The sequence below is a fragment of the Callorhinus ursinus genome, unplaced genomic scaffold (genome assembly GCF_003265705.2).
Source record: "Callorhinus ursinus isolate GAN/ISIS: 27379988/994484 unplaced genomic scaffold, GSC_fseal_2.0 scaffold3, whole genome shotgun sequence".
In the NCBI taxonomy this organism is placed as follows: domain Eukaryota; kingdom Metazoa; phylum Chordata; class Mammalia; order Carnivora; family Otariidae; genus Callorhinus; species Callorhinus ursinus.
This window is the reverse complement of record NW_027397065.1, coordinates 80,598,649-80,622,423: the sequence shown is the minus strand read 5'-3', so window position 1 is coordinate 80,622,423 and position 23,775 is coordinate 80,598,649. Positions and strand designations below refer to the sequence as shown.

The 23,775-nt window shown below is 40.2% G+C and overlaps 1 protein-coding gene across 2 annotated transcripts in view; it reads left to right on the top strand.

The window, feature by feature from the left end:
* FBXL7 (F-box and leucine rich repeat protein 7) overlaps positions 1–23,775 on the top strand; it is a 388,316-nt gene that overhangs the window by 245,281 nt on the left and 119,260 nt on the right. The gene's annotated exons all lie outside the window — the stretch shown is intronic.

The following is a 23,775-nucleotide window of genomic DNA, read 5'->3' as shown; positions in this document are numbered from 1 at the left end:
CTTAGAAAACCAAAGAAAGAAAATCCTTTATCAGGAAAAGACAAAACAAAAAACAAAAAACTGTTCACCAAAAAGCAAATACAGGTGATGCAAAAACATACTTTAAAGTGTTTTATCGTCCGAAGAGTTTTAAAACATACATTTTAAACAGCACTGAGATACTCTCAAATTGGCTTAGATGTTTTTAAAAGGAAACAGTTTAATGCTGGAGAGAAAGAGAAACAGAACATCTCGTTGTGTGCTCTTGGCTGGGGGAGTTGACATGATCTGTCTTCAAGAGAAACCATTTGGCCACACACAATCAAACCCTCTACGAGTCATGCCATTTGGTTCAGCAGTTCTACTTCAAGGAAAATATTCAGTGGAAATGATCCATTGTATATGCACTTATTTGTCCATGGGAGTGGTTCCCAATTCAGGACAATTTTATTCCTCAGGGAGTATTTGGCAATGGCTGGAGAAATTTCAGGTTGCCACAGCTTGAGGTAAGGGGTGTTACTGCGTGCAGTAGGGAGAGGCCAGCCATGCTACCCAACATCCTACAATTCTCAGGACAGACCCCCCAAAACTAAGAATCATCCAGCCCAAAGTGGTAATAGGATTGAAGTTAAAAATGCCTGGTATATCTGAGTGTTTACTAAAGTGCTCAATATCCCCAAACAAAAGGCTGGCTAAATATGGTACCTTTATATAATGAACTATTTTGCAAAAATTGAAAAGTGTCACCAAAATATATCTAATGATATAGAAAGCTTGTCACAACATAGTACATTTTAACAAGCCAGTTACAAGGTAGCATGATCTCATTTTGGTTTAGAAACTTAGACTTAGTAAAATGTATCCATCGCAAGGTGTTTACAGGGATTGTCTCTATGTCTTTGGGTGTGATTGTAGGTATTCTTTTTATTTATCTTTATAGCCTAATTATTTTGAATTGCTTTTATGTTAAGGAAAATTAATAAAAGGAATTCAGATAAATTTTGAAAGAAAATCATAGGACAGATTTACCAATGAGTTGTAATTGACTGAGAAAACACATGACGAATAGCTGATATAATTTTATTAAATATTTAAAATATATGGCTATCAGAATAGACAATACACACATTTGAAACAGGCTAATAATGTGTTTGCCAACAGATTATTGTTTCTTGGATTTGTTACAATACATTGTGAATTGTTGATCAACTCATAAGGTGTTTACAAAAGTGAAGCTACATTTTTTATACTAATAGGTATCTCCTTAGACTTTTCCTACTTAGGAAATTGAAATGAGGTTACGTAAGAATGCTGAAGCTATTAGTAAGATACTATGTTAGTATGATTCTATTAATGGCAGGCAACATTTTTAAAGCCTGTTAAAAATGAAAATGTGAAGTACAAGTAGAGTGGAATGCACAATTAAAATGTAATCCAGTCCTATAAAATAATTTCATAATAACTTCTCTGACTATTTTTTATTAGAACTGACCCATGAACTTGAAAGGAGACATTGATAGTGAAATTACTCTTCATCTCTCCTAGATGTGATCTTTCTCAGACTTCCACTGACCTTTGAAATAGCTTATTAGTCCATGATGTTAGCAAGCTTCTAAATTTAAAGAAATATTTTTACTTTTACTTTTTAACAAAATAATTACGCTTTGACATCATACTTTGTAAAATGGATTTTTTTTATCCTGGACTCACTAGCATGTTCTGGAAGTGTAAATTCTTTGTTGTGACTTCCAATCATTTGTTTAATTTTTATAATATGCTGTCCTCTGAGAGGTAATGGTGAGACTAATGTCAGTAGGTAATAATTCATATATTTATTCATTCTTCTGTTCAGAAAATATTCCCTTAGCCACTATTACATGCCAGGGTCCTGGAAAAATGACAGGGAACAAAACAGGCAACATCCCTGCCCTCATGGGGATTAAATTCTGTTGAAGACTGGTGTCTGGTCATGAGGAATTCGGTGTCCAGCTGGGGAGGAGGCCAATGGGAAGCAAATTGCTTCGCTACCATGGGGTAACTCCTAGAACTGAGCTTTGCACGGGGTGTGGACCGAGCATAGCAACGAGAGACCTACCCTAACCGAGGACGAGCAAACCTGAGTGAAGACTGCCTGGTAGACATGATACCTGGGTGGAAAAGTAGGCATTTCCCACCGGGAATGTTATAGGAGCAGTGGACCAAGAGTAGAGCTTGGTATCAACAGTCGCATGCTGGGCCCAAGGTAGAATTGGCCTTTCTCTTGGAAAATGGAATGAGTACAACAAGGTCCTCAGCATTTGATTAAGTGATGTCAGTAAATGAGCCAATGACCACCATGTATCTATATCATTGCAGAGAGACCTTTGAGGTTATGTGCCTTCGTTCTTTGTTTTTTAAAGATGGAGAAATTAAGGTCTGGAAAGTCACAAAGCACATTGAAGACGGGGCCAGGAGGTACCCCTCTAAGTCTCCTTCTGCAGGGGCAGGGTCAGCTCCTCAATTGTCTGGACAGTTTTATACCAAATTAAACACACCTACAAGGCACACATGCACCACAGCTAATGACTCTGATTATTCAGATCATAGAAAAAGGATTAACTGTGGTATTCCCCTATATGGGGTATTAAATAAATGCTATATATATTATAATATATATATAATATATTCATACTTACTATAATATGAAAATATTCAGGATTCACAAGCTATATTGGTGTTGAGGTTTTCTTCACAGGCTCATCATCACTAATAGACTGGTGTTTACGTCGGAAATAAACTCTTTGTGATTTTTGTTTGGGTTTCAAATGATAAAGGATAAGTGTGAAAACTAAGGGACAAGGCACTCTGGACCTGGAACTTACTGTTTTGCAGAGCAGAGACGTCCTCCACATAGCCAGGATGGAGCCAAGAAGGTAGAGGCCAAGGCACAATCCATGAGTTCACTCCGAGAATTATATCTCTGTTGGAATAAAACGATGGAGAGAATGGGACAGCGAAAGTGGTGATAGTGGGACAAACTTCACTTTGAAGTGATAGCTTGTAGAGATCAATGAGTTTATTGAACAGAAAATTCACTCTCATATAAGCGAAATGTCAAATGAGGATTTTTTTTTTTTTAGAAACCCCAACATAGGCCAGAAATGGCTCAAGAAGGAAGCAGAGCGAATAACCAGTCATTCGTGTTTTAATGTGACCCCCAGGTATTAGACAGTTACAAGAATATTGCATGAATGGGAAAATGAGAAAGGTAGGAAATATCAAAATCATTCATTTTCTTCTGGACAACCACCTTCCTATCCTGGCTGCTTTGTCCATTGTCTTGGTCAGATACAAAGTGTGAGCATGTGGGCAGAAGGAGTGTTGAAGACGTACTATTATGTTGACATTGGAAACAATCTGTTCCTTCCATTTCCTGTCTAGCGCTTCAGTTTTGCTTTCTGAGTAATCTACAGCATTAATTTTTCAAGTAGGTAATTTCCTTTTCCCTCCCTTTAAAAATAATTGTTTATGGATGTCTTGGTGCCAAAAATATCACAGTCTGGTTTCAGGAAGGAGAAAGCTGTGAACAGAGAGAGATTCCACACTCCTTAAGATGTTCCTGTGCATGGACAGGGTTTAGGATTTCAGGGCCCCTCATCTGTCTCGGCTCCTCTGGGACTGCAGGGAGATTGGCGCAAGCCCTGTGTCTGGGCTTCCTGGTTCTTCATAGTTTGAGCTTGGTGAAGCTTGGATACAAAAAGATTTCTTGGTTTCAGTCTATTGCATCTCTTCACTTCTGGAACTACACTTTCATTTGCTGCTTGTCCCAGAAATAATTTAAAAGTGAGTCCTAGTTGGAAATTATCTTAAAAGATGTTTGAGTCACTTTTTAAAATAAAAGTTCTCCAACTTTCTTTGACCAACATGGGCCTTTAATAATAGTACATCCCCATATTAAGTTGTCAATCACTGCATAACAAATTACCCCAAAATTTAGCAGCTTAGCAGCTTAAACAAACGTTTCTTATCTCACAGTTTCTATGGGTCGGGAATCCAGGTGCGGCGTAAGTGGGGTCCTTGACCTCAGGGTCTGGATGTGTCAGCCTGGGCTGTGGTCATCTGAGTGGGAAAGCAACTGCTTCTGAACTCATGTCATTCCTTCCAGGACTCAAGCTTCTCATAAGTTGTTGGACAGAGTGTGTCAGTTCCTGGCTGCCTGTTGGCCAGACACTGCCTTCAATTCCTAGCCATGGTGATCTCTCCAACATGGCAGTTTGCTTTGTCAAAGCCAGCACGAGGGAAAGCCTGCTAGCAAGAAGAAAATCACAGCCTTATAACCTAATCAGGGGGTGACATCACTTCACCTTTGCCAGATTCCATTGGTTAGAAGCCCACCTGGGGAGGAGGTGAGGGGAATCCACAGAGGCATGGCTATCAGGAGATGGGTATCATTAAAATCTGTCTATAATTCTGCATATCTTGGTCACTTTCTTAATGAGCAGTCTACGTGTTTAATTTACTGAGAGTAGATTTGAGGTTCCAGATTCAGATTGCAGCTGGGCTGCTGACTAGCTCTCTGGACCTCGGTGAGTTATTTACCTTCCTAAGCCTTACCCGCTTCCTCTGTAAATGTCCATCTCTAAAATGTAGATATAAGGACTACTTCCCACCTTAAGTCACTTTACAGGTTAATTGAAATAATTCTTGTAAAACAACTAGCATATTGTTCAGATAATGAAGTATTGTAGGTGTCTGAATTTTTCAGAGTGCTCAAAGGACACCTTTTAATGTAGCATTTCAATTGAAACATATCTGAAGTGCATTATATAGTGTCTTTGCAGACAGTTTATACCCAACAGAATTTTGAAACTTGATCATTTGTGGCGTAAAATCTAACTATTGCTTTGTGTTACTATACAGTGATGTCCTGAGTGGTTTTTGAAATGTTTGAAGTGGGGCGCCTGGTTGGCTCAGTTGGTTAAGCGTCTGCCTTCGGCTCAGGTAACGGTCCTGGACTCCCTGGACCGAGCCCCGCATCAGGCTCCCTGCTCAGCAGGGAGTCTGCTTCTCCCTCTCTCTCTCCCTCACCCTGCTCGTGCTCTCTCTCGCACTCTCTCTCAAATAAATAAATAAAATCTTTTTTAAAAATGAAATGTTTGAAGCTTTTTGCCTCCTTAAGTGGCCCCAAACTACTGTAATGTTTGAGTGCTTACTTTTGATTTTAATCTGTTTTTCTGTCTGCTCTAATTCTGCTACCAAGTACATCTCATTTTTGTCACGGTGCTGCATGCCCCAGCCCTTCTTCCTCCTGATCTGTTGTGGACTTAAAATGGGGAGGCACTAGGTACTGCTAAGACAGTCCTAGGTGTGAATCCCAGCCTTCGTACTTGCTGTCGGTGGATTGTACTTAAATGCAAGTACCTGGTTTCCCTGTGCCTCAGTGTATATTACCTCTAAAATGTGTTATCAACCATCTTAACAATAACCTAATGATGAATACACAATTATTAGTATGTGGTAAACATGTGATACGTTTAGCTACAATTATTTATAATTTACATCAGTAACTCGGAATTTTCTGAAATATGAGAACAAACAGGCTGTAATTTTGGATCTCTTTTTTGGATCAAAGTCCTTTAGCATCTACAATGTTCCAGTACATTCTAGATCACTGAAGTTTTGTTACGAGATTAGATCCAATGCCATTTGTGTTCAGTCTCATAGGAATTCCTTTGGGAAAAAGAAAGCCATGGTGGGGCTCCTGGGTATCTCAGTTGGTTGAGCGTCTGACTCTTGACTTCAGCTCAGGTCATGATCTCAGGGTCATGAGATTGAGCCCCACGAGTTTTCTAGTGCCTCCTCTTCCCCCCCTCTGTTGTTCACACATGCTCCCCGTGTGCATCCATATTGCGTGCACCTGTGCTCTCTCTCTCTCTAAAATAAATCAATAAAATCTTTAAAAAAAATAAAAGAAAACCATGGTAATCATGTCCTATTACCACATAGGTTACACGGAATGGTTTTCTTTTTGTACATCAAAGCATTATTGCATCTTGGCTTCCATAGGTTTCTATCTAAGGAAGGTATCTGAAGTCACTTTGAAAATAAAACACATAGTGTTTGGTTTCATTCTCACTGATAACAATTTTAAACCGAAGACTGATCGTCAGTATATTGTTGGAAAGGGCTAAACAGATACAGGAAGTGACACCGTATTTCACATTCTGCACATCAGAAGCATGAAGATAAGACCTGGACTGGGAATATTCTTTCATTTTGACCACAAGATACTACCATTATTCTTAGGCATATCAACTAGAGTAGATGGGACTAAGTATAGAAAGATATGTTCTCTCATTGTTTTCTTGTCCCTGAGATTGAGGGGCCCCTTTTGGCCAAGAGATAAGCATGTTACAAGAGAGTATTAAAAGCCCAGGGCACGTGCATAAGTATGGAAGGAGAAGAGGGCAGAAGCTAGCAGGGCCATAAGGTCGGGGGACGTGCCTGTGGGGAGGAGGGATGGAAGCAGGTGCCTCAGGCTCACAGAGGACAGAATTAGGAGTATGTGTCTGGACTCTCAAAACGGGCCAACCGGTTTCAAGTCCCAGCCTTGTCCTATCTTAGTGTGTGGGCTTGGGCGGCTTCAGTGTCCCCATCTGTGAGGAGGCACTAACTATAGCATCTACCTGCACAGTGTTTGTGAGCTTTGAGTGAGAGTCGGAGAACATCATTCCTAGCAGTGTGCGGGGCACAGTGTGAGTAGTCTCTGTCCCTGGCTGCGTCCCTGTAATCTCTCGTAGTCCCTGGCAAACTTTCTCTAAGGGGCCAGAGAGTAAATATTTTAAGCTTTGGAGGCCAAGGGACAAATTGAGAATATTATGTAGGTACTTCCATAACAAAAGACAAATTTCTACAGAAGTTTTAATGATAAAATTCAAACGCTAGCAATGTAATGGAACACAGTGTTTTATAATACAGATGTACTGAAGAGAAGAATGAAATTCTCTCTGCAGGAAGATGATAGTTCCCTGTCACCCAATTTGTGTGCAAGTGTTCATCTGTAAAAGGCATTCTGAGCACAGAGGAGGGCTGTGCAGGAACAGGTGGTGGGCCACATATGGCCTAGGAGCTCTAACCGGAACAATGGTCCCCAACTTTTATGATCTTGCCATGGAGTCGTGCATCCTGGAGGACGGTCACTGATGGGACCCACGCCCATGGCGAGCACCACAAATTCTTCACTTCCCAGTACCCTAGCTGTAAGCCCACCCTTCTATCTGACACACAAAAGAAATAATCTGCATCAGACACTTCTGCATTATAAGGAATGTAGTAGCAAATGACCCAGACATGTATAATAACTGATCATGCCTAACCATTGCGTTGTGACACCAGATCCTCTTTTTTAAAAAGGAAAATGTAATGGAGGCTAAGGAGGATTGTTGTTTCTTCCTTGGTGGGTGGGAGATGAGGAAGCGGAGTTCCGAGCTCTGGGACCAGGAGTGCTGCACCTCCTCTCACCCACAGTGGCCCCAATTCTGTGCGCACTGCAGACTTTTCCCTGGATCTTATACCTGTAAATCCGCCTGCCCGCTGGACACCTCTGCCTGGATCACCTGCAGGAATCTCAAACTAATCCCATAAGACTGACTCATTTTGAAGCCTCTGACCTATTACTTTTTAAATCTATCCCTTGCACTCCATCCCTACAGGCATCTTCCTGGTCCAGGTGCTCTCACGTGACCACGTCTAAAACTCTAAAAGCAGTACCTTACCTCCTGGTTAGGAAGAAGTCCACGTTCCTTAACGTTGGTCTTCAGGGCTCAAATACTGGGACCAGAACCTACCTCTCCTGTTTTATGTATCAACGTGTTCCAGCGTCATCAAATTGCCAGCTATTCTCTGAAGGGCCATATTGTTTCTCACCTCCTTTCTTGCTCCTGCTGCCCCCTTTGAAGTGGGTCCTCCCAGCCCCCAGGCCTGGAGGGCCTTCCATCTTCTTCCCACCTTCCCCCCATCTCTGAGGCAGAGTTTGGCCCTCTGTGTTCCCAACGGTGGCTTAGGTACATATACACCTGCTACATTGAATTATAATAGTCTTTTGATATGTCTGCCTCCCTCACTGTTCACCGAGACACTTGAGAACTAGGACTGTGTCTGCATTTTTGTATCCTTGAACCAGAGTCGTTCAAAGTAGGCACACAGTAAATGTTTACCAGTTTAATTGGCTCTCCAGAACCAGCTTGCTGCCACTGCCTTTATGTTGGCTTCGTGGCCACAGGACGGAGGGGCAAACATCAAGGAGGGGCCAGCAACCTAATACCTAAAAGGCTCCTTTTGAGTTCCCACTTTCATTATCATGTACATGCGATCATTTTGAAATGAAATTGATCCTATTTTATTTATTTTTTTAATTGTTCCCATTTTAAACTTGACTCTCAGTATCTCTGATGGAGCCTTCCTTAGAATGTATTTGCTCTCCCCAAATAGAAAGAGAGATTAATGACTTTCCTATCAAATTATTTTGTCTCATATTTGATTTTTTTAATTTTTCTCTACTTTCATCAAATGCAAGAAGTGAAAGGGAAGAGAATTGAAGTGTTAGACACTAATAAAGAAACTCGATACACCGATAGCCCCCACCACCTTCTGCCATGACAGAGGACAATCAGTAAGAGGTCAGTTTTCCCCTGAACAGCCTTGTTTTTCCCTCTCACACCAATGGTAAACAACTTTGTTTTTATTTTTTATAAAGATTTTATTTATTTATTTATTTATTTATTTATTTATTTATTTATTTTAGTTATCAGAGAGAGAGAGAAAACAAGTGGTGGAAGGGCAAAGGGAGAGAGAGAGAGAGGGAGAAGCAGACTCCCTACTGAGCAGGGAGCACGACGCAGGGCTCGATCCCAGGACCCAGAGATCATGACCTGAGCCGAAGGCAGATGCTTCACCGGCGATCCACCCAGGCGTCCTAACTCTGTTTTGAAAATCTGTAATTTTCCTTTAAAAAAGTGTCTTAAACAATGAAGCAGTTTAATGCTGTTTTGCTCAAAGGATAAAATCCGTAGCGCACCACAGGACCCAAACTAAGATTGGACACAGATTTGCACATTTGGGATTGGTCTCTGCATCCAGAAAGCACAGACCTTCCAGCGTGTGGAAGGATACAGCTCCACAGAACTCTTCCCTTAACCCTAGAACCACAGTGGATGCTTAGCATACATTTCCCTGTAACTTGGTTCTGAAAGCATAGGGACACTCTCAGGATAAGGAAACAAAGAGGCTGTAAAACCAGGAAGCACATATATCAAGACCAGGTGAAAAATTTGGAGAAGGTTCACACAGTAAAAAGTGTGAAATATAAATACATCATATATGAATATGTATTGATTAAATAAGAGAAATTATATATTTAATTTCCTAGAGAATTTGTGTTCGCATTCCTTCCTGCTTGCCTTTGCCATTAGTTTACTGTTATTTTCAACTATTATTTTCAACATTACTGCACTGGTTATATGTAATGATCAGGCTCCAATATTATGTGGCACAAAGATAAATATTTCATGACAAAAGTAGGTGCCACGAAGAAAAGCATACACACGTATCATATTTAAGATCATATTTAAATAAACCATATGAGTGCTCATAATATGACTGTTTTTAATTGACAAAAGGAATAATACACATACACATGGCAAGAAATGCTGGCACATTCATATGCTTTTCTACTTTTTGTCACGTTTGCCTTGAGAACAATTGTCTCCTTCCCACCTCTTCAATTTCCTAATAATTTCATTCAAAAGATTGAAAATGTCCCATCGCTTTGGTTAACAAGTCACAGTGTACCCAGCGTCAGAGTCAGAAATTTGTTGTTTCGTTTTCCCACTGATGGCCGGGCGGGGGGGGGGGGGGGGGGGGGGGGGGGGGGGGAGTCGGGGGGGAATGAGTCCCTTGAAGCTATGTTGTTCTTTTCTCAAGTGTTTTGACACCTTCTATTCTAAGGATAGTGGGAACTCTAAAAGCAAGTACCTATCGTTTGCTTAAAGAGTAAATTGTCACACGTGCTAATTCTTAACCCTTGGAACAGAAATACAGTGTAGAATACACATGGAAAGCAGAGAAGGCCACCTACAGTTGGATGATGGTGGGACGCCTGGGTGGCCCAGTCGGTTAAGCGTCTGCCTTCGGCTCAGGTCATAATCTCAGGGTCCGGGGATCGAGTCCCGCATCAGGCTCCTTGCTTAGCAGGGAACCTGCTTCTCCCTCTGCCTGCCACTTCCCCTACTTGTGTGCTCTCTCTCTCTCTCTCTCTCTCTCTCTCTCTCTTTCTCTGATAAATAAATAAAAATCTTTTAAAAAAGAAAATAGAATTTTGAATGATGGCAATCTGTCCTCCTCTGAGCTTGCGCCGTCAATTTTGACCGTACGGGTATCAGGGTGAAGTCACAGCTTGTGGCGTTTCTCTGCTAGGTCTGAGCCAGGGGACTCCCTTCAGCCGTACCCGCCTCCCCACCCTGCTGTGCACTGTGGCTACAGTGGTGCCCAGAACATCAACTGGAGGATGTTGGTGTGGACTGAACGCAGAGATGTAAATATACATCAAAACCCAGAAATGTGGGCAGTTTGATTTGTTTGACTCTTATTTCAGGGCAGGCAAGCCTCAATTTATCAAAACAGCGAACAGTGGAAGAGTCAATAGGATGCATCGTTTAGGGAAATGCACCCAGGTATTGATGCAAAATATTGGCGTAATATTTAAATCTGTTTGCCAAGGTCATAAATCATTCTCCTTCCAGGAGCAGGCAGGTAGCGGGGCATAGAGACAAGGAGGCGGCATGGGGAGCCCGGGCTGCATTTTCTGCGGCCTTGCCACATGGCCCCTGGCACACAACTCGCTCTGCAGCCAGCTGCCACCTCACAGGGGAATGTGCGGTGCCTGCCATTTCAGGGACCACCAAGCACTCTGTATTGGAATTCTGTAATGAATGATGCTGTATCTGCTTAGCTAATTATCACTATTTGAGCATATATCTTGAATGCATCCATCTGGAACCTTCAAAATCGACCCACTATGGTATGATGAATGTGCATGTCATGGGCAGGAAAATGCTCCAAAGGAGAAATTTAGCGTTCTCCAAAGCAAGATGCAGAAATCCCTCGCTAATCCCGGCTGTATCCATCTGTAGCTTGCTCATCTATGCTTTTTATTCTGAAATGTATGCTTATTGTTGATGTAAAGGAATATTAAGCAAATTAACAATAGCAAATCAGCCATTTAAACCTCCAGGTACCACCTAGCAATGTAATTTTAAAGTTTGTTATGGCACATTTGAAAGACTTTAAAACAAATGGCTCTGTTGTCACTGCATCAAAAGAGTAAAAATTTCTAGCTTTAAAAATATTTCCTACCGAGGTTGGAGGAGGCTAAGGAGACATGGTTAGTAACATTGTATCAGTGTTATTTTCTTGGTTTGGATCATCCCACTAAGGTCATATAACATGTTAATATTTGGGGAAGCCAAGTGAAGGATGTCTGAAACACCACTGTGCTGATTTTGCAACTTCTTTTATAAATCTGAAGTAATCTCGAAAGAGTTAAAAATATTCCATGAATGAGATTTTTCACTGTCGTATTTATCTTCAAATAGGCCAGTTTAGAGAATTTTTACTGTAGAATTGATTTCTGATTATAATTTTAACAATCCATATAGAAATTACAGACTACCAGACCTGGATGGATTGATGCAGTTTTTGGTGCAGGAGGGATGAAAAAGTTACATTTAATGATTAATTACTAGGTGCCAGGTTGTTGCCAACTCTTGTTAGCTGTCCCCCAGTATCTGTTGGCCTGTTCTTTCTCACCACTTGGACGCTGATTTTGTGCAGGGACACATGTGCCTAGTCTGGGTGATAATTCATGGTCCCTGACTTCCCAATCTCCCTTGCAGCTGGGGTGGCCCACGTGAGCCAGTTCTGGCCAATAAGATAAGATGAAGGGATGCAGGAAATACTTCTAGGAAAACGTTGCTTTCCTGATAAAAGGAACAAACATCTGATTCCTCCCTTCTCCCCCATTTTACCTACCTTGAATACAGCTATGATGTATCGAATTCTGGCAGCCAACTTGTGACCACGAGGCAGAGTCCAAGAAAACTACAGAGATGCCAGCACCAAGGTGATAAGCCAGCCAGCAGCTACCTGCCTCCAGAGTTTTTGATATGGGAGGAAAATAAACTCTTTACTAGTTTAAGCCAGTGTTGTGTTTTTTGTTACTTGAAGCTGAAAACACTTGTGATTTATCCAATTTACATGAAATATTTCATTTCACCTTCACAACCATCCCTTTGATATGTGTTATTCTCATCCTACCCGTTGGGAAACTGAGGCTTATGGAGATTAACTAACTTCCCCACGAGTCCTACGAATGTGAATGAATCTGTGATTGGAATCTAAACGTGCCTGGCGCTAAACTTCCTTCCTTTTCCATCACACCACACTGCCTCTACATGGTGATTTGTATACACCACAGGGCAGTGAAAATGCTAGATTAGAAACTTGCCCAGAGTTACCCAAGTTGGGGCGATTGTACCAAGACAAGACTCCAGATTTCCTCAAAGCTTGGCTTTCTTATTTCTATATAGCTCAGCAAGTAAGGCATGCAAAGAAATGTCTACATCTCTGATACAGTTTTATCAACCCCCACCCCTGTGGAATGGTCAGAACTAGCTTTCTTCCCTGTAATTTATAGTTAACCTTCTCTGCCACAAAAGCTCTGTGACCAGCCCGAGGTCATGTAGTTGGTCATCAGTGGCCATCAGCTTCTTGGCACCGTGCTCGTCTGCTCTATTGTGTGACATTTGCTTCCACCTTTTAATCATTGGGAGCTTTTCCCTAAACAGTACATCCTATTTGCATTTTTACTTTTCACTGCTCTGATAAATATAGACTTGCCCTCCCTGAAATGGAAATGAAATGCCTCAAAGCCATGGAGGAACACAGTTCTGAATGTTTGTAGTTGGACTCTGGTTCTCGTTTTTCTTTCTCGTTAGAAAAATAATGTCCAGCACATCTCTATTGTGATGTTACTTTACTGGGTATGTACTTACTGAATTCGAGCTACACTGGGGATATGTATCAGAAATGTGTGAATGGTGCTCAGCAGTACCTTGGGATTTATAATGAAGTTTGAGAGAAGAACAGATATCAGAATGCTATACATGGGAGAAACTCTGACTGGGAATTAGGAGATCTGGATTCCAAACCAGCTGTGCTTTGAAAAGGCTAGGTGCTACAATAATATAAGTCAACATGAAGGAGGGGTCTGGGGTAATATTGTCCAAAAATATTTGCAGACCCTCCCTCATTCCAAAGCCACAGTTATCTAGACTAATAGAAGAAAGAAACTATCCATAAAGGAACTAAAAGTCTCATAAATTGATAAATTGTACATCAAAACCATAGGAGCAGTATTAGTGCACATTCTCTATACTCCTATTTTTCTAGCAGCTTCCACTTCCTCTTCTGCTCCTCTTAATGGTACAGGAGAGTTAAACCCAAGAGAGATGTTATGTGTCCAGGTTTACAGGTCAGAGCGTTGTTCCTATTTCTGGAGGCTGAGCTGTGGGATACTTTGGTGTATTGGTGAGAAAAGGGAGTGGTGGTTTAAAAGACTGCTGAAACATTGCCCATCTTCAATGAAAATCCTGCTCTCTTGGCAAAGGAGCAACCAAAACTATCTTTCCAGGGCGTGGAAGACAAGTAGTTAAACTAAGAGGCTTTTTGTACACTCATCACCAAAAGGCATGATTGAAAAAGCATGGCTTTGGAGTCAGATATTGTTAAATTAGACCCCCTGGCTCAGCCACACAAGCTATGTCAACTTGGGCCAGTTACTTAGATCTCTAAGTTTATTAAAATGAGAATAATAATACCCTCTTCATGGTGTGATTGCATGAATTTAAAAACACATTGGCATAGACTATAGCTCTGTGGTTAGCCAGACTCAATAAATGATTGGAATTAGTGGAGGAAAGAGTCGGTTCCCACCAATCTTGTATTCACCACTCTCTTACTGCCCCCAGATACCCCTCATTATTTCCCTTCTCATTTCCATATTGATTCTTTCTATCCCTAGCTTGACACATATTCTTTTAGCGCCTCTTCAATGCTTTGAAGACCTCGGTCATGACCAAGAGCTATGAAAATAGTGTGACCCTTCTCTGTGAGGTCTAAAATGCTTTTTAAAAATACTTGACATTTAGGAGGAGGGTGGGAGGGATGGGGTGGCTGGGTGATGGACACTGGGGAAGGTATGTGCTCTGGTGAGCGCTGTGAAGTGTGTAAGACTGATGAATCACAGACCTGTACCCCTGAAACAAATAATACATTATATGTTAATTAAAAAAAAATACTTGACACTTAAACAGAAAGAAAAGACCAGATCAGTTTTTTTAAAAAAAATGTTTTTTTATTTGCATTGCACTCACCAGTTGCACCCAACCTTATTGAATTGGGCTTCACTTTAAATATTTTGCTTTAAGCACAGTTTTTCAAAACTCAAGAGAATTTTCAAAAAGTGAAAGAAATTATCGTGGCCTAGAATTCCATCCTGATTGCCATTGTTTATTAGACAGCAGGGTGGGACCATATAAATGAAATATGTGCTTTATAATGGTTCTATGTGGTCCAGTCTCCTTGGGAAAAAATGGTTGAGTAAAGGAAGGACCTACTTATTAGATACCCCAGTCAACTTAAGGAAATGGCAGAAGAAGGCAACAATACAGAAGTCCTTCCACTCAAAAATATTTCCATGTTGTTTGATTTCCTTTCCTTCTCTTTGCACATGGATTTTTCTTGCGTGTATTGTATTAGTTTTGGTTTTTGGCTTTTGGTTTTGGTTTTCTTTTCTTCTTTTTTTCACTGCTGTAGCAAATTACCACAAATTTAATGGTTTTAAGAAACGCCAAGTCTTACAGATCTGGAGGTTAGAAATTTAATCAAGGTGTTGGCAGAACTGCATTCCTCCTGCTCTAAGGGGAGAACATTTCTTTGATTTTTTTTTTCAGCTTCTAGAGACTACCTGTATTCTTTGACTTATGGTCTCTTCCTCTCTCTGTCATCACACCTTCTTCTACTAGCTCTGACCTTCCTGCCTCCCTCTTATAAGGACCCTTGTGGTTACATTGGGCCGAGCCAGAAAATCCCAGGTAGTGTCATCATCTTAATATCCTTAATTTAACCAGCACATTCCATATACCATATGAAGTAACCTATTCACAGGTTCCAGGGATGAGGATATGGACATGTTTGGGGGGACATTAGCCTACTACATGTATTGACCTAGATAGGGTTTTTATTTCAGATTTTACTGTTTCCCCCCACCTCCACCCTGGGTTCCTATTTCCAAGTTCACTTAGCTATGGCCTGGACTTCAGAATCCTTTCTCACCTTTGTGAATTCCATCTCTGAGTTTGTCATGTCCACACCATAAGGAGGAATCTAGATTTCTGGCGAGTCCTGATAAGTTTAACCAGCTCATTGTTTTTCCATGGGGATGCCACTTGAATGAAATGATGTTAACCTGGTTGTAGGGAGAATTTCAACAACCTAAAAATAATATAAATTTAATAACAAGCCCTGACTAATTACCTGGCACTGGTCCTTTCAGAGCTTGACTGTTGATTGTGGAGGTGGAGGCAAGGTGTGTCTGCAGTTGTCCATGGTCCTGAACTACCCTGCATGCTAGTGTTCAGTTGTTTCTCTTGACCTTTGGGATACCAGGGACTCTGGTCCAGTTTCACTGTCTTTTCCAGAAATTCTGAAGCAGATGAGAAAAGAAGAAGTTAGTTGTGTGAATGGAACTTAGTGAGAATATATAAAGTAAATACAGGTGGTTGGACAGGCAGAGCCCTTGATAGGTTGCCAGACAGAAAATATGAAAACATTGTTTGACATAATTTTCAAATAATTATACCTACAAAAAAGATACACTAATTGACCATTGCATAAATATCAAATAATTAAAGGGAAGTGGAATATTTGTGCATTGAACAATGTAAAGTGTGCACATGTCAACCTTTGGGCAAACAAAATAGGTAAAAATTAGTGATTATTAGTTGAATCGCACAAAAATGTTCAAAGTTGCTTTTTTTGCTTGTGATTTGCTGGAAAAATACTACTTTGTGTAATTTATTACATGTATTTTTTATGTCATGCATTTTTTTAAAGATTTATTTTTTTTATTGGCGGGGGAGGGGCAGCGGGAGAGGAAGAGAGAATCCCAAGCAGACTCCATGTGGAGCCTGACTCAGGGCTCAATCTCAGGACCCTGAGATCACGACCTGAGCCAAAACCGAGAGTCAGGCGCTTAACCAACTGTGCCACCCAGGCGCCCGTCATGCATTTTGGACAGCTATCATGTTTCTTGAAGTTACTACTTGCCCTTACTCCACTCTTCTCCCTCCTCTCCCACCCCTGCCCCTCCCCCAGTCCCAGACACCATCACCACACACCATGGTGGGGAATGTGCATTTCCACAGATTTTTTCCATTTTTTCCATCCTTGCATCAAACACAAATGATACTTTTGATCCTTGACCTTATCTGTGATATTCCTTATTCATTAGTTCCTCATCTTGGAAACCTCCCTTCTTTAGGGATGGGATGGGGTGGGAATTATGAATGGATTTCAGGTGCTGGATGTCTGTGGTTCACATTATTTGATAGGAAAAACTAGATTTCACACACAAAAAACCGTGATTACACATTTGTCTCAGTGGAGTACAGGAATGCAGTATGGACCAGGCATATCGGCTGCATACATTTTTGGATAAATAAAAACAACAGCAGTCTTTATACAGGTTGATGAAGCTGGTCAAAGCCACCTCATTGCAGTTAATATCAGAACATGGTTTCTCTTCTGCATTCCATTTGTGGTGGATATTGACTTGGACACACCAGAGGTTTTGGACATGTACGTGCAACCGTGGTCTGATTATATCATTTTATACCTGAAACTACTGGATGTCTGGGTGTTTAACTGGGTAAAGCATGAAACAGATTTCAGTTTCTATTATTTCCCAGGATTAAAAATAGACACCTGTAATATACAGTGAGTTTCCTTAATTTAGAATGTGAGCCAAAGTTTTGTTCTTGTATTTCATAGTAGTAGTAGTAATAATAACAGTGAAGTGGGGTGATAAGTAAATAAGTATATAAACCTGAATCCAGAGCCCTTTGTTGAGTGAAGCATTCCAGGAGGAAATCAGGGTAGATGCCCACCAACGCAGGTTAATATGTTGTGAGTGCGCTACTCTTGGCTGTAGAATTAACATCGTACAGAATCGTGTGGTAGATTTTATCCTAATTGCTGTTACCCCCCAAAGCTCCTTTTGCTTAGAGCACACCTTCATTTTATAGCTAGTTAATAAAGAAGACTATGGTTTAAAGTCTGTGTTGCCATGGAAACAACCAATTATAAGTGCAATCTGAAGAGATGGAGGACAGCTGCCAAAACTCTCAGGGGAAAAAAATGATCTGGGTTGGCAACCTACAAGAAACATTGCCTGCTAAAAGCTTTTGCCAGCTTCCCCTCGCATTGGCCTACAAGTTTCTATCTGAACAAACATCTTGCACCCATTTGCCGAGCGCTGCATCTGTAATACATTCTAAAAGGATAATTGTGTCTGGGGCGCAACATATGGGATGGTGAGGCAGGAAAAAAATTCTCACATTTTTTACTATAATTTCTCTCATCTGTTTCTTATAATTTCATGGCACCAACATCAACGTGAGAAAAAGAAAAGAACCTCTCTTCTAAGTTCAGAAGTGTATTCATAAGTTGTATTTTAAATACACTTATGTTGATTGTTTACACATAACAATATGTAATGCTAATGTTTATGAAGATAAGAATTATAGAACTTTAATAAACTATTAAACCGTGAATTTGGAGTTTTGGTGTTTAACCCTTGTATACCTGTGGCACTCTGATTATACTTGTATCTTAATTTCCTCTTCCTAGTCACTCTGTACATTATTACGCTTTGTTTTGGGGAAGCTTGATATGCAAATATAATACATTTCCAAAATAGAAGATTAAACTGAAGATAATTCACATTAAAATATATTCACATACATTATTCCATTCATCCTGTTAACAACCTTGTGAGGAAGGATGTTTTTATTTCCATTTTGCATATAAAGAAACTGAGATGTGAAAGATTCAGTTAGTTAGTAGTTAGTGGAACTAGGAGCAAACCCCCACCTGTACCTCCAGACCTAGCATGATATTCACTTTACAGTGTGTCTCCCCTGTAAGCTTAAAATTAAATGCACCTGGGTATCAACCTTTAGTATGTCAAATAATGTAGCTTTTCATCTTTACTCCAGAAAGTGTTTATAGTTGAGACTCATCAATTAGTAATATGCGGATACCATGTTCCCTATAGTCCACCTGTGTCTTTCTCTTATTTGTAGTTAAGTGATTGGGAAGTAAAAGAGTAAAACTGACAATGATGGAAATCACGTTCAATTAGCATGAAATGGTAAACAGCTGCTGTGTTCAAATCTTGTTATGAGATTGTCAGACTTACAAAATGACAATACACATGGCACAGTTTTGAAAAGTGAAAGAGAAGCTGAATCAAATTTAAAAGCTTGATACATAGAACTCCTGGGTCCTAGGAGACACACAAGAATTTCCCTTTTAAGGAAGTGGGCTATATATAGCGTGCAAACCCCTATTCTGGTAAAAAAAAAAAAAGTAAATTCCAAGGTTGAATAACTTTTTTTTCTTACATTGGCATGGTACTCATTTGTGCAAGAAGGATTATTATTGCACTTAGTCTAGGGCAATGCTAATTATCTTCTCTATAGCCATATTGGGGGAGTGTGGGAAATTAGTCACCCAATCCCACTCCCCTTCCTCCTTGCACACCAACCAAACAAAATAAATCTACATAAAAATACTTTGAGAAAACATACAGTATTTTGGTTACAACTTTATTCAAAATTAGTCAAAATTTGCAAGTGCAGTCAACAAACATATTTCCCCTATTTTGTACCCAATTAATATGAAGGCATCCTGCATCACCTTAGGAGATCAAAGATGCTTATCAAATTTAATTAGGCTTTCTCACCAATAAGGGGCTGTTCTACAACTTTCACATCCTCTAATATATTTTAGGTCATTCAAAGGCTATTTCTGGTTACAGTTATGTTTCATTTATAAACTCCGCCCTTTCAAATATCCCCCACTCCCCTCAGACTCCCAAACCAGTTCCTGTGTTAAGGTTAGATGACTCCATCTCTTACTTTACTCAGAGAATGGACTCTTCACTTTCTATCCCAACTTCTCTATTTTTGCCTTTCTCTTCATTTTCCAATAGTTCTCAACCCAGAGTGCACATTAAAGTTACCAGGAGAGCTTTGAAAAATAAACTGTTGCCTAGACCCCTGCTAGACAGGTTAGTTAAGAATCTGGGTTGAGAACCACTTTGTATCCTCCCAAGTTAGTTCAAGTGTCATTAGAGATACGTGAATCCCTGAGCCTTCATTCCCGAATAGCTGCAGGTGCTGTAGTCAGCTTTCTAGTACCGTTGAAATGGCTTCAGAAAGTCACGGTTCCAAAAGCCAAAGAAACAAGACGAGATTTTAGCCGGAGATAAAAATGGACCATTCCTTAAGGTACAAACAAAAGGATCATCCCACTAGGGGTAATGCCTTCAAATTGTTAAGTCCTGCTTCTCAAAATCAAAAGCATGTTACTGCCTACTAAATCTATGTGATATGAAGTTCATTGTGTCAGTTTACTGTTAATTGACTTTTTGTTTTTCACTTAGCTCATGGGCAAAATCCTTATTTATTGGTAATTGTCAATACAGTTTATGACAGATACTCTTGTGGTGGGTCTTATTAATACGTCCAGAGCAGAGTAGAAAAGGCGTGTCATTGAACATGGAAAAGAGTGGTTTAGGAGCAATTATTCTCTTGTCTGTCACAGGGAGTGCCTTTTTAGGAAGTGTGCTTCCTAGTTGTTGGGTTCCTGCCATTCTGAGTACGAAGGAAAACCATCCATGACCCATTTTTAAAAAGTGCTTCATATCAGTTAGATGAAATTTTACATGGAAAAATAATTTTTAGTATTTGAATCATAATTCATACAAAATAAATTTGGGTATGTATTTTTGAACATTTTAAAGTTTTTCAGATACAGTCAACGAACTAATGACAATTTAAGTTTAAACAATAAACATCTGCATGGTCTCTTTTAAAAGTGCTTAAGATTTGATTTATAGCTTTTGCCCAAGAATCATCATGGAAAATCTGTTTGTTCTGTAGAACTCAATAAGCATTTTCTTACTTGAAAAAAGCAATTTCATTTTAAAGACAGAACCACTTACTCCTAGAATACTTGTTTCTTCAGTAAAGATTTCTGAAATTTCCATTTATTGCTCTTCTCTCCCCAGACCTAATCATTCCTCCCTCAATTCCAGATGTCCTACTTATGTTTGTCAAAAATGTATTTGAAAACCAATTGCCACATCATGTGGGTATTGAGTAAAATAAGTGATTTCTCTTTGGCTAGTCCTCCTTTGGAACTTCCCTCCAAGGGAAACCTGGATCTACAGAGAAGGTTGAGGAAGGGGAATAATTGGGTTACACTTTCCATTGCTGCGTCTATATTTCTTTACTTCAAATGAAGCAAATTCTGGTTGGTTTCACTAAATAAATAGCAATATTAATGGTAAGTTCAGTATATAATCACTCATCCGAAGTAAAAAGCTAAAGGTTAGCTGTGGTGACTTGCTTACATTTATTGAACTTAAGGAAGCCATAATTGTGTTACTAGAAGGAATCTCAGGTAGAATCTCGGAAAAAAAAGTGTGTGTGTGTGTGTGTGTATCTTTTGATATATATTTTTATATTTGTTTATGTTTTTATATTATATATGTATATTTTACATTGTAAATCATTTGAACTCTACTAATTCAGAATATGCCATAAGTTGAGTTATAACTGTCTAGTGATTACCTGCTTATTTCCTAGGGAAAAAACCAGTTTGTTAAGTACATTAACCTCATAAACCAATTTCGGAGTTACTAAGACACAGGAATGGGTTTTAGAGGCTTGATAGATCCATATTGTGTATTTAACAGGAACCGCTAAAATAGTAGGTCAGTGAGTTCTATGTGTTTATTAAAGCGGATGGAATAAAGAGTCTGGGAATTGTGGCTGGAATTACCCTACAAAAGATAAAAATGATTTTTCCTTTCAGGCTTATCCTAAAACTTTGTTCTTCTTTTAATATTCTGAAGAATGTAGTATAGAAATGAATGAACTGGGACTTGGTATACAAATGAATGGACACGGTATATATTACCTAAATTGAATCTAAATAAAAATTCTTTTAACATGAATAACGCGGTCATTTAGCCAGATTTTCGCCAACAACAGAAGCTAACTTTGCCTTTCTCAAGTTGCACCAAAAAGTCAGGAAAACTCTGTTCTTTCTTTCTGGTGCAAAAGCTCCTTTAGCTGTAAAAAGGAGGAGTGCTCTGATTCCATTATCCTAAAACTGTTGCTATTCATGCTGTCATTATCACCTTCTTGGACTTCTTGGCCAGGCATATTTCTAAGATACGCTGCATATGGGGGTGTAACAGTGATTCCCTAGGGCCTCTTTTATTATATCTCTCCCCTGTGCCACCGTGATCTACTTTGAGTGAGAGGACAGAGGACTCCAGGAAGGACGTGTGCAACAGAAATTGGGACTGAGAGTGTACTGTTAAGTTTGAATATACTAAAAGAAGTTCTGCAGCTCTAGTAGAGATCGAATCTGTGATAGAAAAATAATCAGAAAATTTAAGCAACTGATAACTATAGAAAAATTAAAGTGTTCAAAAAATAAGATGTAGTTATGCACTTATTGTCATGCACATTACAGTCTTGTTTATGAGTAGTATTTCCACACCATTGAACACTGGTTTAACCAAAAAGTATGACATAACTACACTAGGAGGATGGGAAAAGGAGAAATGTATGTGAGTGTAGGAGTGTTACATAGTAGAGTACAATGGCATTTCAGTACTGATGAGCCAATACAAGTGTCAGAAATTGAGAAATAGAGAAGTGCTTTGTCAGCATGTTCTCTTAAGGTCAATCGCAGGTGATTTAGTCGAGAGTTTCAAGCTGCTGTCTATGGGAAGAAAATTTAATATAAATACATTTTTAGAGTATGTAAGAATCTTACTTTGATGTTTAAAAATAAAAATTTTGAAATGTAAATGAGAAACCAGGATGTGAAGACTATATATAGACATCCCTTGACATTTATTGCTATAAAGAAGAACAAAAAATGGAGCAGAGGCTGAAGACATCTGAGGAGTTGAGGAAGGCCCTTTCCTTTAAGTGGACAGATTGTGGAGTGTGCATTTCTTGCTGATAGGGTTGAAAAGTTGAAATGGAGAGACTGGTAACATAGGAGAAACAAGAAAGATCACAGAAGCAAAATTCTTGAGGAAGTCAGGGAGGATGAGATCTACAACCAAAATGAAGGCATTTGCCTGTGGAAGGAGAAGGGGTATTTCCTCCATGCTAAGACAGAGGTTGGGATTGGGGAGGTGGCTGTGGGAGATGTTTGAGAAGAAAGGATACATAATATGGAAAAGTGAATTTAGGGAGGAAATATAGCAGGCTCGCCAGACAATATTGAGATTTTATTTGCCATTTGCAATCATAAATTTAAAGTGAAACAAACTGCTGTATGATTTTTCTCCAGCCACGTAAATTAACTAGTATGCAGGCCGAGAGAGGAAAGAGTGGAAAGTTAAAGCAATGAGATTTGGGGTTTTTGACAGGTGAACACAACAGCAGAACAGAGAAGCAAGAGAGTAAAGGTTATTGCATGAGAGCAACAGTGGTGCTGGCCCAGGAAACCCCAGGCTGGGCAAAAGAGGAAGTGAAAACAGAAGGTGGCTGAGGAACAGTGAGAAACTGGTGGGGTTAGTAAATGAGAATATCAGGAAAGATGAAGAACTGGAATCACCAAACTGTCATCATTCCCAGCACGTGAGCTGGAAGGCGTATGAGGGCTGGTAAAGAACCACAAGGTGGTGCAGCCCCCGGAGATGAGATGATGAAGGTGAAGTGGAAGAAAAGGCCGCTGGAGGTGAGGTCAAGGAACCGAAAGGCCAGAATACTGGATGCTGAAGTGTCCGAGAATGTTTGTTGTGAGTCGTTTGTGAGTGGGACAAACCAACATGACAGCGATGAGGGGAGAAGGTGGTGTAATTTTTTGGTACCAGCCTCAAAGGGGTGTGACATTGTAACAAGGGGGATAAATCCTTGAGAGGAGTAGCAAGGAGATCAAGGAGGGTACCTGCCCCAATTCCAAGGCCTGAGGTTCGGGGGTCCTGGGAAGAATACACTGGTCACTGGAGAGGGCAAAAGAGGAAGGAGTATGCTCAGGGGACAGGTCTCCGCTAAGGCATGGAGGTGAAGGGAGCATTCGGCTTGGTTAAGGAGTCAAGGGTGTGTACTGGATTGCTGATTGCGGGCACCGATAGGATGAGCAGGGATAGGGGGAGTGAAGTTCTGGGTCATGAGACAGGATTTATGCCAGTGAGAGTGAGGGCTATCTGATTTCCCAAGAAGCTTGGACTTGTAACAATGGCTAAGGTAAACAGCAGCGATGTGGGGCATGATGCATCAGTTCTGAGAGTTTCTTATCGTCACATGGACACTCAGTTCTATCACAAGGACCCTAAAAACACTGAGCTTGGTCAACACAGCTGTGACTGTTCCTCCGCAGTCC